Below are 17,215 nucleotides of genomic sequence, written 5' to 3'. Positions count from 1 at the left end.
GTAAATTGGATTACGCTCTTGGATAAGTAGCGATGCCTTAGGTAACACGATAGTTACCCTTGATGAGAATATTTATTGGCTAGATCTTAGTGTGGAGACTCGGTTCTCTTTTATAGATTAGCAATTATGTTGGAGGGCGTGTTACGTCTGAATTGTTGGGAATTGTCGAGCGTTGGTCTCGAATTATATGGTGATATAATATATCTGCTTGCTCTGGGATTTTCCGAGTACAGGAATATAATTGTTGATAAGATATAGTTGTGATATAATATATCTGCTTGTTCTGGGATTTTTCTGAGTGCAGGATTTTTATCTAGTTACGAATTAATTTATCCTTGGTTATCAGGCATGACCATAAGTTTGCCAGGACGCTTTAGCGTTCTTGAAATTGATTGTGTAGGGTCCGGATGGGTCCGGATCCCTATTTCTCTATCTGCTTTGTTTGAAAGTTGATCTTACTAAGCGTTTTCGCTTACCTAGTTGTTTCATGTTGTAGGTAAGGGCAAGGGCAGGGCAGAGCAGTGAGCGCTGGAGTCTTCCTTGCAAATGTACATGTGGACCGACCTTTTGGGAAGCCTTTTTATTTTTGGAAATGTTGTGTAATTTTCCTAAACTAGGCTCACTCTAATCTTTATAAAACATGTTTGTAACTAAATGTTAAGTATGGCCATACGACTTTTTAAAAAGTTTTTTTTTCTATGGGTTTTTGAGACATTTTGTTAAATGAAAACATTTATATTTCCGCATTATCGAGTCTTGAAAAATCCGGATCGTTACACATGGTCCGTACGTCTACGGCCATAGGTCAGAGCCGACACCACTACCTCCTGCACCAATACGCCTGCCACCACGGATCAGACATGGGTACAGACAAGTAATGGAGACATCCTCCTGACACCTGCCCCTGTACGGGATGTACAACCACAACCTCTGAAGCCACTTCCCTAATACAGCACGTATGTACCACTTGGTCCCCTGGACCATTATGTACCTAAGGCCATTAGAGCCTACTATAAAATGAACTCCAAGGCCACCTGAAAGGGGGTTGGAAATTTTACTGTAGCAGAAGCTTAAGTGTGAATGAAAGACGAAATTCTCCATTATTGATCCATCATTGTTCTTGAGTTCTTGTTCAAGTTTTTACAGCTTTCCGATTAGCGATCTTAATTTGATAATTTTTCCAACTTATCTTAGTTGACGAGTTCTCACCGTCAACAGTTTGGCGTCGTCTGTGGGAACTTTAGTTTCAAGCTACTGTTCCACCATTGTTTCCGACAAGAAGAAGATGCCAAGACGCTCGAAACGACTGAGGGAGACGCGGGAGGTAGAAGTTCACCTGAACGGAGTCCAGCTGAAGGCCTCCATGAAGGACGCTCCTCCACCCAGGGACGTGGAGCCCTCGAAAGACCCTGAGGTTCACGGAGGTGACAGAGTGGCCTCATCGCCGGCCGCTCCACCTGGAGGGAGCCCTCCCAGAGCACCACCGGTACACGCTGATGAGTTCCCTCCTCCAAAACCGCCGCGGGGACCGAACTCCGGCCAGCAAGACCCGGGCCCTTCAGCCCGTAGGCCTGACAAACACCCCCGGGTCCACTCCGTGAGCTCGAGTTCGAAGTCCCAGTTTTACGAAGAGGAGATACGTGAGCTCCACCGTAAAAACCAAAGGTTAGAAACTACCTTAGAAAACATGCAAGAGGTCCTTAACGGCCTACTGCAGGGTAAGTCCAGCATAACCTTGCCTAAGGGAAAGGAGAAGGGCAAGGATGGGGTGGAGACCATTGTGCCGGTAGATGATGGAAGGACCCGACATTCAACTAGCAACACCCCCCGCGCGAAGCAACATGATCACCCCGAACCGCCTAAGCAGGCCCATAAGCCAGCGCCGAGAACCAACGCTGCTCTTCGCCATGAGGATGAGGTCACCTCCAAAAGAACACCCCCAGACTTGCGGGAGGAGCTCAATAAGAAGAGGGCGGGCAAAGGGACCACGCCCCCTGTGGCACCTCGAGAAGGCAAGGGAAAGGCGAATCTTAGCCCGTCCACTTTGAGAGACACCCTCAGCAAAAGGAGGCAAGACCTAGACACGGAGATGCGGAGCTTGCAGAGCAAGATCGTCACCGCGTCGGGTGGCCAGGCCTTTGAGGAAGACTTCGACCATGAGTCGCCCTTTGTAAGAGAAATTCAGGCAATCCGGCTCCCTGCCAATTTTAAGGAGCCCAATATGACCCCTTACGAGGGGAACACAGATCCAAAATACCACCTGGATGCGTTTAATGATCTGATGAAATTGAGGGGGATCGGAAGTGGTGCCATGTGCCATTGCTTCGCTGTTACTCTGAAAGGACCCGCCTACAAATGGTTCAAAAGGCTAAGGCCAGGGTCCATCAGGTCCTGGCAGTAGTTCTCTGACGAATTCCTCCAATAGCACCATGCCGTGCGGGACTACACGATGCTAGGTACCAGCCTGGCCAACGTGAAACAAGGGGAGAAGGAAAGCTTGAAGAGCTACATTCACCGGTTCAATATGGAGGCCGCAAAAGTGGGGAGCCTAACGCGCCGGGAGTTAAAAATGGCCATTACCGCTGGGGTGCACCCAGGAAGCAAATTGTGGGACAACATGTTAAAGAGGGAAGTCACTGACCTGGACGACTTCTATGAAAGAGCACAGAAGTACATCCGTGTGGAGGATGGCCACGCAAACCTAAAGGCAGGGAAGGAGGAGCCCCACGCGAAGTCCCCAACTAACGATGGGTCGAATGTAGCAAAGAAGAAAAGGACGTACGATGGGTCGAGGGATGACCAGCAGAGGAAGACCAAGCGAGGGGGTGATCATAGGCCAACAACCTATACTTACTATACGAACCTCACGGACACTAGGGAGCATATTTACATCACCAACGAAGATCGAGTGCCCTTCAAAAAGCCCCCGCCAATGAGAAAGGATCGGTCCAAAAGGGACCCCAGTAGATACTGCCAATACCACAAGGACATCGGTCACACCACGGCAGAGTGTATCCACCTGAAGGAGGAAATTAAAGAGCTTATCCGCCGGGGGAACTTGGGCCGCTATGTCAGGAGAGAAAGGCAAAGGCCAGAAGGCGAGCCCACAGCACCCTAGGCATAAGAGCGAGCCCCAGAAATACAGGGGGAGGTCTGAACCATTTTTGGGGGTCCAGGATTTGGGGGAGACTCTAGGAAGGGGCGAGATAGGTATGCAAGAGAAGCTCGGCGAAGCCCGCCTCCCTGCGTCATGAGTTTAGAACAACGACCCCCAAAGAGTTTCAAGGGGGAAAACGACTCGGTAACGTTCACTGAGGAGGACGCACGGGGGGTACACTTTCCCCATAATGATCCGCTGGTGTTGACAGTCCAATTGGCGAATATGCATGTGCATCGAGTCCTAGTGGACAACGGGAGCTCGGTGGACATCCTATATCGCCCTGCCTTGGAAAAGATGGGACTGGGCATTCGACACCTGAAGCCCTGCCAGTCGTCCCTATACGGATTTACCGGGGATTCAGTGCAACCCCTTGGAATGATCGAATTGACACTTACCATGGGGGAGCAACCCCAACAGACTACCGTCATGTCAAACTTTGTTGTAGTGGATTGTGCTTCGGCTTTCAACGCGGTATTAGGGAGACCCTCCCTGAGAGAATTGAAAGCCATAACTTCAATATATCACTTGATGGTCAAATTCCCTACTCCAGGAGGGGTCGCAAGTATGAAGGGAGAACAGAAGGAGGCGAGGGAGTGTTACAACACCTTACTCCGCACGCTTGCAAAGCCGCGTGAGCTAATGGCCATGGTGGTACATGAGGCACTATGTACGCCCACGGGGGGTCCGCAGGAGCTGGATCCTCGGGTCGTGGATGAGGCAAGAGCAGAACCAGTGGAAGAAGTAGAGGAGGTTACGGTGACAGAGGAACCCTTAAGGAAATTGAAGATAGGGAGAAGCATACAAGGTGACGTGAAGGAGGAGTTGATGAAATTTTTGAAGGATAATCTAGACGTATTTGCATGGAGTCATGAGGACATGGTGGGCATAGACCCCAGTGTGATGTGCCACCACCTGAACATCTCCCCAGAAGCAAGGCCCGTCAAGCAAAAAAAGGCGGGCGCTAGACCCAACAAGATACGCAGCGTTAAAAGAGGAGGTTGACAAGCTGAAGGCTAACGGTTTCATCCGTGAGTCTTTCTACCCTGTGTGGATATTGAACCCAGTACTCATGCCAAAGCCAAATGGGAAGTGGAGAACTTGCGTCGATTTCACGAATTTGAATAAAGCTTGTCCTAAGGACAGCTTCCCACTTCCCAGGATAGATCAGTTAGTAGATGCAACAGCGGGGCATGAGTTACTAAGTTTTATGGATGCCTACTCAGGATACAACCAAATCCCAATGAACCCAGCAGATGAAGAACACACGTCATTCATTACAGACAAAGGGCTATACTGTTACAAGGTGATGCCCTTCGGGCTCAAGAACGCAGGAGCCACCTATCAAAGGCTGGTGAATAAAATGTTCGCCAATCAGATAGGAAGGAATATGGAGGTGTATGTGGATGACATGCTAGTGAAGACCAAAGTAGCAGCAGAGCTCAACAAAGACCTTGGTGAGATGTTTGACACGCTCAGGAAATACCAGATGAAGTTGAACCCAGCCAAGTGCACCTTCGGGGTATCCTCAGGGAAATTCTTGGGCTTCATGGTCAATTCCAGAGGCATCGAGGCCAATCCTGACAAGATAAAGGCACTCATAGAAATGAGCCCACCCAAGAATAAGAAGGAGGTGCAGTGCCTAACAGGAAGGGTAGCGGCCCTTAATAGGTTCATCTCAAGGTCCACCGACAAGTGCCTCCCATTTTTTGACATCCTCAAAGGGAGCAAAAAGTTCGCTTGGGATGAGAGATGCGAGGAAGCATTTATCAGGCTGAAAGAGCACCTGGGGAAGCCGCCCCTGTTAGCAAAGCTGGAGAAGGGCGAGAAGCTGTACCTGTACTTGGCAGTGTCTGAGCATGCCATCAGCGCAGCCCTGGTTAAGGGAGAGAAGAAGCAACAACAACCCGTATACTATATCAGCAAGCGTTTGGTGGACGCGGAGAGCCGGTATCCAAAGATCAAAAAATTGGCCTATGCGCTAGTAGTGGCGTCAAGGAAGTTGAAGCCTTACTTCCATGCACATACAATTGATGTCTTAACAGATAGTCCTTTGAGACAAGTCTTACATAAGCCAGAAACTTCAGGGAGACTAATGAAATGGTCAATTGAGCTAAGTCATTTTGATATTGTATACACTCCAAGGGCCTCCATCAATGGACAGGTGCTGGCAGATTTTATAGTAGAGCTCACCCATCAGCCGAGTGAAGGAAGGAGTGAAGAAGGAGAGCAGCCTGTTACGGAGGAGGAGCTAGGAGGTTCAGAGGAGTGGATTTTGCACGTTGATGGGGCGTCGAATGAAGGAGGATCAGGAGCGGGCATCATGATGACAGGGCCCGAGGGACACAGAATGTACTACGCAATCCGATTTGGGTTTGAGGCCTCCAATAATGAGGCAGAGTACGAGGCGCTCCTGGCTGGCCTACGTCTAGCCCAGGAACTAAGAGTAACGCGCCTTCATATCTTCAGCGACTCGCAATTGGTAGTATGCCAGGTAAAGGGGGAGTACCAGGAAAGGGGACCCAAGATGGCAGCCTACTTGGAGAAGGTGAAGGGCCATCTCGGACGGTTGGTGGCATATACTATAGAGCAAATCCCCAGAGAGAAGAACACCCATGCCGATGCACTCGCAAAGCTGGCATCTACCAAGGATAGTGATGTCTTGGAATCAATACCCGTAGAGTACTTACCAAAACTCAGTATCGAAGGCGGGGACGTACACATGATTAGTACCCCCGGGGAAATCATGGACCGAGCCAATCAAGAGGTACCTGGAAGAAGGAACCTTGCCTGCGGATAAAAATGAATCTCGGAGATTGGTGTACAAGGCCGCAAGATACACCCTGGTAGATGGGGTCCTTTACAAAAGAGGATTCTTGATGCCCCTCCTGCGGTGTGTAGAAGAAGAGGAGGCATTGAGAGTGTTGCAGGAGATACATGAGGGAGAGTGTGGCAACCACGAGAGTGGACCCTCTACGGCTAGGAAGGCCATGAGACAAGGATACTACTGGCCTTCCATGGAGAAAGATGCGCATGACTTTGCCATGAAATGCGACAAATGCCAGAGGCACGCCAACTACCCTCGGAAACCCCCAAGTGAACTGACCAGCATGACCAGCCCCTGGCCCTTCGCCATCTGGGGGATAGACTTGATCGGTGCCCTTCCTACAGGCAGGGGTAAAGCAAAGTATGCGGTGGTGGCAGTAGATTATTTCACTAAGTGGGTAGAAGCGGAACCCCTCGTGAAGATAACCGCCAAGCACATCACCTCTTTTGTCAACAAATTCATTGTGTGTCGATATGGAGTACCCTACAAGATTATCTCCAACAATGGTACCCAGTTCGAAGGAGGAGCCTTCGATGAATATTGCAAGGAAAGAGGCATAAGGAGGAGTTTCTCCGCGGTGGTGCACCCCCAAGCCAATGGGCAAGTGGAAGCCATAAACAGGGTCCTTAAGAAGAACCTGAAGACAAAGCTGGAAAAAATGAAGGGAGCCTGGGTAGATGAGCTACCAAATGTGCTATGGGCTTACAGGACCACCCCACGCTCGACTACTGGGGAATCCCCATTCTCCCTGGCCTATGGATGCGAGGTCGTGCTCCCAGTGATGCGGGTCGAGTCCCACAGGGTACAGGCATATGGAGACGAAGCTAACCGCGTAGCCCTAGCTGAAAACTTAGACATGCTGGAAGAGAAGCGAGAAAAAGCCCAAATGAGGGTGGCGGTGTACCAGCAGCGCGCCGCAAGGTACTACAATTCGAGGGTGCGAGAGAGAACTTTCAGAGTTGGCGACCTGGTGCTAAGGAATGTACTCCCAAACACACAAGACCCAGGCGTAGGAGTGCAGGGGGCGAATTGGGAGGGGCCCTACCAGGTTGCTCAGTGCATCCCCCCGAACACTTACAAGCTGGCCCGCATGGACGATACCCTCATACCCCGAGCATGGAACGCGGAGCACCTGAGGAAGTACTACCAGTAAGGCGCCCATGTGATGGAAAAGGAGCAAGTGTTGCACGCTGCCTTAATATGATAGGAAGAAATCAAAGAGGTTACCTAGATAGCCTCCTAAGTAGGTGTGAGTCTTTAATTGTTGTTTTATATAAAAAAAAAAAAACTTCGTATGTACCATTGCAACTATTTGTATGAAACCGTTTATTATGAATGCGATGAATGGAACTGCATGTTGTGGGTAAAACTGTTCAACCTCATGTATTATTTTCCTTCACTACATGGGCATCAGCCAAAGTGCCTGCCGAAATAAATTTCACCAGGCACTTGGGGGGTAGGATAGGAGGCGACAGCAAGCAGCTATCAAAGGGAACCTAAAAAGGGCCCTATATCAAAGGATCCTAAAAAGGGACCCCTTGCCCTCCTAAAAACGAGGCCCCTAAAAGGGACCCTCTAAAGGGACCCCTGGCCCTCCTAAAAACGAGGCCCCTAAAAGGGACCCTCTAAAGGGACCCTTGGCCCTCCTAAAACGAGGCCCCTAAAAGGGACCCTCTATCAAGAGGACCCCTGGCCTCCCCAAAACAAAAAAGACCCCCTATACTAGGGCCTTCAACGAAGTCCTTACAAAGCGCCCCTTGGGATCGTAAGGATTAGCTACCCTTATGAACACCAAGGGAGGCCATAGGGACTTATAAAACGAAGATGGTGATGACAATAATAATAAGTCTAGAGCGGCCACCAAGCCGCCTAGCCAAAAAGGATCCCAAAGAAGACCCTTACAAAAATAGTACTATGAATAACGACGAGAAGGACGCTTCTCGCAAAGAAATAATAAGCGCGCGCAAGAAAAACATAAAAGGATAACTACGACCCAAGGGGTCAAAATATCCTTATGAAAGCAACCAAGAGTCACCAAAAGAGGTCCCAGGGAACCCTTTCACATGGGCTCCAAAGGACCTCCAGCCTGATAGATAAAAGAGGAGAACCAACTAAACCCCAGGCTCAAAAGGGCCTTGAATGCAATAGAACAAGAGAAAAACAACAACATATGTATTTATACATTAAAAAAGAAAAGAGAGTTCTCGGGATAGTACAAGAGTTACTAACAGAAAAGTAACACTAGTAATGATGTTACAAAATAAAAAGACAACAAAAAAGGAGCGAAAATATTTCAAGGCCTCTTGTAGTGGGCACTCCACCAGGCCGCTCGGGCAACGGCCTGTTCGCCAAAGGAGGAGAAGTCGAAGTGGGGATCCTGCCTCCACACATTAAAAAGAGCACGATCTATGGACTTGCGCTCGGTTATGACCCTCTCTGCCTCCAATGAAGTGTTCTTCTCCTAAGCCGACTGTAGTTCAGCCCTAAGGGCCTCAACTTCAGTCTCCTGTTGAGTAACCCTCTCCTGCGATGCGGAAGCAGCGGCCTTGGCCCCCCGGAGCTCGCGCTCCAAGCATTTAGCCCTACCCTTCAGCTCCTTGATCTTGGCCTTCAGCTTCTCATTCTTCGAGTCCAACTTGGCATACTTAGTCCGGGCCTTTGACAATTGGACCTTGGCTGCGCTAAGTTCATTCTCAAGCTCCTGGACCTGGACTATGAGGCCGTCCCTCTCAGTGGTAGATGCGGAAAGAACGCCGGATGAGTCAGCATGCCGAAGAGACACGATGTAGACCTGCACAAGAAAATCAATGGCATCAGCGATAAGTAACAAAAAGAAAAACACATGTACATCTATGCATAATACTAATCAACGCAAAGTGCAAGACCTCACCCAGGCTGCGGTGCGTCTTAGCATCTCCCCGAGGTCTGGTTGAGTCACATTCCCCAGGCCCCTCCAGTCAGAGACAGGGAGACTCGCGGCTATTGGAATGAAATGCTGCCCATAAACTGAGGCCATCCTGGTCACCCAAGGCTCTGCCTCCACGCTAGGAACATCTGGTTGGACAGGAACGGATGACCCACTCGCCGAAGCAGGAGGCGGCGCAGAGAAGGGAAAAAACTGGGACCTCGGTGCATTAGAAGGGGGCTCCGCGAGGTCGACATAATCAGCGTCTGGTATGCCAAGGTCATGAAGGACCTGAGGGAAGACGTTCGTGCCATCAAGGCCAGGAGGGGCGTAACATCCCGCTGCGGCCTGCGGGTCCGAAGATTGAAAAGCCATGTCCTGGTCATGGGAGTCATAAGGAGGGCATCCCCCTGGAGACGGGGGGGCATCCTCCATCTCCACCTCAGCCTCACCATCGTGTAGTGAGGGCCCAGCCGGCATAGCCATAGCCTTCTTAGACCCAGTGACCGACCACAGAAACTTGGGGTTAGAGACCGGGGACAATTAGTGGCGGTTGAGATTCGCCACCGTAAATAGGACTGCTGCCTTCTTCAGGGCGGAGTCTGCATCAAGGAGTTTTCCTATGGCCTCCGCCTCCGTCCCAATGATCGAGGGATCAGCAAATTTCCCTACAAGAACCACGCCGATGTCAGTACAAGCAAGAGTGCAAAACAGTAAGTTCTAATAAGAAAAAGAGAAAGACTAGGATACTTACTAGGGCCGGCGGGAAAGCCCTCACGAACCGAGAGAGGCCCCTCTACCCAAAAAAAATCTTGTTTCCAAGGCCCTGTATTGGACACCGCGCCCTCTATTAAGGGGAGCTCACTGTTGGCCTTCTGCAAGTAGTAGAAGCCCTTGGACTTGGGCACTCCCATAAGGTTATACAAGGAATGCACCTCCTGCGCAGTCGGAGCGCGTTGCTCGTTATCCTTGAACCAAATGAAGAGGCAACTTAAAGTCAACCAACTGTTGGGCGACAGTTGAAGAGGGGCCAAATCAAAATAGCTGAGAGCCGCCACGAAGAACGGGTGCAGAGGAATGGTGCCACCCGCCTTCAGAATCTGCTCACTCAAAGCCACGAAGCCCTGCTTAGGGCGGTCGGCCCGGCAGGCCTCCTGAGGAACATGCAGGGCGTATTCTGGAGGAGCTCGGTAGTGTTTCACGATTGCCTTCAATTTATTCGGAGACACGTGGGACACTATGTTGGACGCCAGTAGGGGGGCGTCGTCCTCTTCCTGGACGGACACCTGTCTGCGTGCTTTCGACATATCTGCAAAATCAAAAGAAATATGTGAGGAAGAGGCAGAACACTTAACCCTCCATTTCTTCTTCCCAGCAAGAGTTTTCCATCGAGGAAGAAATGGCGGAACAGCTAAGCTAGGATCAACCGAGACTAGGGGCTGAGGAGAGGAGCTGGCAGCCCCATGACCGTCATCAGGCGAGGAGAGAGTGGGAGGTTTTGGCGGAATGTGTCCCTCCATAAATTCTAACTCCCACCGCAATTCGAAAAGGGTCGTCCTAAGACGCGCTATATGGTCACTAAGGCCCGGGGGTGAAGACCCTCCATCTCCCCTCGACACCGAGTCAATTTCGCTCTCTACCACCCAAATTTTACGCCTAAGATCAGCCATGCACTCGAGGTGGCGAATGCGGGCTTGCCTCAAAGAGTCATAGTCCTGGTAAGGGTTGCCCTCAGGGGACTCGGAGTCTGAGGACAGGTCAATAAACTCAGCCCTTGGGGGTATGTCGGACGGGCCGTCACTGGCCATGAAACCACGTCCCAACAGCAAAAAGGGGCTCACGTGTAAACGAGGGGAAGGCTACAAAACACAAAGGAATGGGCTTAATACCTCTAGACGCAAACGCCCTAAATGGACTACTACAGGGTATATATAAAAAAAAAAAAAAAAAAAGGGGAGGAGGGGCGTGCATATGGTCAAACTCACTACAAGCTCGGACTAATGTACCCCATCCCGAGTACTGCTAGTTTGAATCCGATGTAAAAAATAATAATAATAATAATAAATAATTCAAAAGGAGGAGGAAAGAAAATATACCTCAAGCGATTAAAAGAATGAGGTCGGGATCCAAAGAAGGTCGGGAAGCGAAAAGCACCAAATCGTCAAAAGTGCGCGTCTGCAAGAATTAGCCAGAAACGTGTGCTAGTCATAAAATATACACACCAAGAAATTAGCTCATATATAAAAAATAAAAAAAAAATGAAAAAAGGAAAAAGTGATGAAACTAAGGAAAAAGTGTGGTTGTGGGGGATTGAACCCTTTACCTCTTGAAAGGAGCAAGGGTCTAACTACCACTAAGCCAAGGAAGTAAGGTGTAAATATTAAGCCATGCATGAAGGCCTATTTATAGGAACCAAGATGAATAGTCTACCAGAGCACCTAAAGACCCTCTCCTAGACTAAGAGGGCAAGTGTTGATGCTCATAATCTCATCAAGGGAAAATGTGAGGCCGAAGCAGGGCCCTAAGGCCACCATCTCGTGAGGCCATCGCATGGGCGAAGCCACCCCGTCTCGCGAGGCCATCACATGGGCGAAGCCACCCCGTCTCGCGAGGCCACCATTTCGCGAGGCCATCACATGGGCGGAGCCATCCCATCCCGCGAGGTCCTCAAATGGGCGGAGCCATCCCATTCCGCGAGGCCATCACATGGGCGGAGCCATCCCATCCAGCGAGGCCATCGCATGGGCGAAGCCACCCCGTCTCGCGAGGCCACCATTCCGCGAGGCCCTCACATGGGCGACGCCACCCCATCTCGCGAGGCCCTTGGGCCACTCCCACCATGCGAGGCCGAGGGAGGCTGCGAGGCCCTTAGGCCACTCCCACCATGCGAGGCCGAGGGAGGCTGCGAGGCCCTTGGACCACTCCCACCATGCGAGGCCGAGGGAGGCTGCGAGGCCCTTGGGCCACTCCCACCATGCGAGGCCGAGGGAGGCTGCGAGGCCCTTGGACCACTCCCACCATGCGAGGCCGAGGGAGGCTGCGAGGCCCTTGGGACCACTCCCACCATGCGAGGCCGAGGGAGGCTGCGAGGCCGTCAACGGCGCCCCATGCGCGAGGCCGCGCAAGGTCCCACGCGCGCGCGCCCCGGGAGGACCATCAGCCCACCATCTTCTCAGGAGGCCGACACCCTATCACTTGACATGTATGGGCCCAAAAGCATCGTGCCTCGCACACTCAGATGCAAAGCGAGGCCACGCGCTTATCGCCCGCGCCCGTGGGTGACCTTAGGGTGCTTCGGGCATCTCGTTCTAAGGACCCAAGATTCCTACTCAACGCCACAGCCAGTACAGGCACCAAGGGTCCCATTCCTTACACCTCGAGATCCCTATGCTTAGGAGATCCGGTACGAGTCGAATGAGACATATTTGTACGACCAAGTACTAAGTACGGATACCAGTGCCAGTGAGATTGCTGGGGTAAGGATCATGGTCCGTACGTCTACGGCCATAGGTCAGAGCCGACACCACTACCTCCTGCACCAATACGCCTGCCACCACGGATCAGACATGGGTACAGACAAGTAATGGAGACATCCTCCTGACACCTGCCCCTGTACGGGATGTACAACCACAACCTCTGAAGCCACTTCCCTAATACAGCACGTATGTACCACTTGGTCCCCTGGACCACTATGTACCTAAGGCCATTAGAGCCTACTGAAAGGGGGTTGGAAATTTTACTGTAGTAGAAGCTTAAGTGTGAATGAAAGACGAAATTCTCCATTATTGATCCATCATTGTTCTTGAGTTCTTATTCAAGTTTTTACAGCTTTCCGATTAGCGATCTTAATTTGATAATTTTTCCAACTTAACTTAGTTGACGAGTTCTCACCGTCAACAGTACTCATGAGCTATCCCTTATTGATTGCAAAAATTAGCAAAGATGTTGTTCTCAAATTCCTTGCCATGATCACTTCGAAGACGAATCACTTTCTTGACTTTTTCACCCTTTTCAGCTTGCAAAGAAAGACACAATCCCTTGAAATTTTCAAAAGAGTCAGATTTTTCTCTAAGAAATCTAACCCAAGAGATTCGAGAATAATCATCCACGCACACCATAACACATCTTTTGCTATTGAGACTTTCAATTTGCATAGGTCCCATTAAATCAACATGCAACAACTCCAGAACTTGGGAAGTAACTAGAAACTTCAAAGGAGGGTGGCTGCTTTTGACTTGTTTTCTGAGTTGATAAGGACCACAAACTTTTTCTTTCAAAGGAGACAAATTGGGAACACCTCTAACCGCCTTCAATTTCATAAGTTTACTGAAATCTCTATAGTTCAGATGACCTAACTTGTAGTGCCACAATTCAGTATCATCCGTCTTTGCAACATTGCACACTAAGCTAATGCTCAAGAGATAACAATTGTCACTAGATCTCATCCTTGTTAAGACATGCGTTCCAGATGTTTTAACAACTGTATAGTTAGTCTTGGAGAAAAAAATTGTGCACCCTTCATAGAAGATTTGACTAACACATATCAAGTTAGCCTTCAAACCTTCAACATAGAGAACATTTTCTAGAGGAGGCAGACCCTGTAACACACAACTTTCCTCTTCCCAGAATCCTTCCTTTGCTTCCATCACCAAAAGTAACATATCCCTCAACATGAGACAAGAGATTAGTGAGAAGATGTTTATTTCCCGTCATGTGGCGAGAGCACCCACTGTCAAAGTATCATTGATCAATGTTACATGCCAGTAGAGAAGTATGAACCACAAGAGCATTAGTCTGAGCCTTCTTTGGCCTCCATAGTTTTCATCCTACAAGAGAGACATGTGGCTTTTCTTTAGGGGTTTTTATGAGTCGATACTAGTAGAAATTTAACTTGTAGCATCTTTGACGTAAATGACCCCCTTTTCCACAGAAATGGTAGATAGGAATGGATTTTCTTGTTGTTGGAGGTTTTGTAGGAGTAGAAAGTCGTGACAGACGAATGGGAGGCACTTCTTGAGATAATCTTGGAAGATCTCTAGCATACTGACCAATTCCCATCATGTTATCAACACAAATCCTTACCTACAGTGCATGTCTCAATGGTCTAATTGGCATAGTCTAGGTTCACTTGCATTTTGTTGTAATTTTTCTTTTAGGATATGCAAGTGTACATAATCGTCAAACAAGTAATAAAGTAGTAAGTAATTTAATTGTCTCCTCAAGGATTTCTTAAGCTAAATATTGCAAAAATTAAAACCAAACAACTTGGAACTAAAATTGAGGAAATGATTTGATTAAACTAAATTAACACGGAAATAAACGGAAACTAATTACTTAACCCAACTAGATTAAAAACAGTAACAATGTGTTGATTTCAATGATTATGAGAAGTTAGAGAACTAATTCACCCTAACACATAATTCTGGGTAAAATGTGGGCAAAAAATGCGGTCGTAAACTGGGCAGAGTTGACTAAGGTAATTATCTTGTCCTAATTCTTTTTCCAAAGTAATTAAGGTTCAATTCTTTAATTAACTAACATATTCCTATGCCAAATTAATGTCAAGAATACCAAGTTGAGTACAAACCTTCTAAGTCATGCAAGGTGATCATACATTCCTATATTCTCACAATTCAAAACCTAAAAGTTAAAAACATGCATCAATCAAGTTTTTCCTCCATTAATATCAATATTTCTAGCATTAATATTAATTTAATTTCCCACTAAAGTTGGCCAAACCACAACAAGCATTTACAATTTCACCACTTGATTGAACAACACCACAAATTTCTTAGCATTAACTTTACACACAAATATCAAAAATTACATATTAGAGGTCCTTAGATTCTCTAACCACAAAAAGTTTAGTTTATGATTAGAAACAAGAAAATAACAACAATCAATTTATCCATTGATTCAAGATATTCAAACTAAGGTTTAACATACAAAGATATATATATATAGAGAGAGAGAAATCAAGTCAATTTGTGTCGTGATCCTCCTTCTACTTCTCTTCTTCTTCCTTGTATCTATCTCCTTTCCTCTTGCTATTGTTTTTTCTTTCTCTAAAAATGGACTGCAAAATCTGGTAGGGGCAGCTGGAACTCCTTCTTAATGGTTTCTATGGTGGTCTCTAGGGTAAGGTAATGAATGAGCCTCTTCCCCCCCCCCCCCCCCCCCTCTTTTTTCTTCTAGGGTTTTGTCACCAAATTGGGAAAACGCTTCTCTCCTACGTGCTAAATTCATTTGGGTTCATTTTTAATGTAATAAAACAAAACCCCACTGTCCTCTCTGAAAAATTGCCACCTCGGCACATGTCTAAGCCTCACTTAAGTCAATTCCACATCATTCTCTCAAGTCTCCAGACAATGCTGCGAAATCCAATGAGGTCGCATACCTAGGTTTACCTGCTTTACAACAACTAAGTAAAGTGAGTTACAACACTTACAAGCCATAGAATCCTACATTAACCCAACAACTTCCCCAACAAGTTTGGACCATTTTAATCATTTCTTAACAACCACCAAACAACAGAGTCTACAAGAGATAACACACAACAAAAAATGAAATTAAATACAAAATAACTATAAATAGCACATATCACTCAAAATAATTCATTTTATTAGCCTAAAAGTGTATTAGATAACTCTATTTTCTAGAGTTATCACATTTCCTCTAAAGAATCCCATTTTTCTTCATCCAAAGTGAGAAATTCCACTTTTTCTAGCAAGTTTCTTCTTTCTTCTTCAAGTTCTCCCACTTTAACCTCTAGACTTTTAGTATTCTTTATTACATTGAGCCAGTGACTATACTAAGTAGCTTGTTGGTATTTCTCATCACTGCACACTTCATCAGAGTCAGTGTCTGAACATGGTATTTCTGATGTCTTAACAGTAAAAGCAACGTAATTTTCTTCTAAATCTGAAATATCCTCTTCTGCAGCTTTTTGATCCTCTTCGCTGTCACTGTAGGTTGCGACCTGAACTCTCCCTTTTTTCTTCAAGGTATTTGCACACTTAGCTTGTATGTGCCCAAAACCTTCACACTCACAACATTGGATACCCTTGACGTTCTTCCTTTCACCCCCATGAGCTTGCTTATGAGGAAAATTAGGTGGTTTCTTTGAGTTTTCACCTCTGTAATCACTACTGCTTTTTCACATATTATTTCTCAAAAACTGGGCATAATTTTTTGTGAGCAGAGCAACCTTATCATTATCAAGATTCTCAAGTGTTTCTCCCACAAAAACATTTTCAACAACCTTATGAGACAAAGCTACACCACTTGAGACTTTCTTCTCCTTCTTTTCTTTTGACCACCTTTTCATAGTGAGTTCATAACTTTGCAGAGAACTAATGAGCTCATCCAAATAAGGGGTATGAACATCGTGCCACTTTTCAATGGAAGTGACTTTAGACTTGAACTTCTTAGGGAGAGCTCCAAGCACTTATCTCACAAGCTTGGAGTTGGAATAAGTTTCACCTTGAGCAAAACATTCATTAGTAATATCACATAAACTAACATGAAAATCAGTAATGGACTCATCATTTCTCATTGTTAGATTTTCAATCTTAGTAGTAAGAGTTCTCGATCTAGATTTTTTGACATTTTTTGTGTTGGATTACCTTATACATGATCTTTATTAATATTCATGTATATCTAATATTAAACAATTTAATACGAGATAGCCTAAAACATGTTTCTAAAATTGAATTCAAAGAGAAACAAAGAATAGAATACTTACAGTATACGCAGCGGAATTAAAGAGTCCTTCCTTCAGTTTCTCTAACTCTTGTATCCTCTCTGTCGCAGAGTATTATCAAGAAACTGAACCGATCTTCTATTTTCTTCACAATCTTCCAATGTATCCTTAGAACCACCTAGACTAGTGTGGGCAATTCTCAACACATGAGATAGATATAGAGAGAAGAAGAGAAAATAACAAAGAGGCTTAGAAAAGGACTTGTGTTTAGAGAGAATCTAAAACTATCAGAAAATCTGACTTGTGACTTATCAAACTTATGTTTTGACTTCTCTCTAAGCACTCCTTTTATAGACTCAATTAAGCCATTTCATTTAATTAAAAAATCAATAAAATAATAGCCATTTTGAAGCCCTAGGTCGAAATTATCATGTGTTATAGGCCCGTGAAATTTCCCATTTGATTATAAGCCCATTGGACTTAAAATCAAGGCCTGTATTATTTTCTATTGATTTAATTAATTAAATAATTATTTAAATCCTTTATCAAATTAATTATTTATAATTTGAATCTTGATTTAAATTTATTTATTAATTTAGATATCAATTTATCTTAATTAATAAA

The sequence above is a fragment of the Humulus lupulus genome, chromosome 7 (genome assembly GCF_963169125.1).
Source record: "Humulus lupulus chromosome 7, drHumLupu1.1, whole genome shotgun sequence".
Taxonomy (NCBI): domain Eukaryota; kingdom Viridiplantae; phylum Streptophyta; class Magnoliopsida; order Rosales; family Cannabaceae; genus Humulus; species Humulus lupulus.
This window is presented reverse-complemented; position numbering follows the sequence as displayed.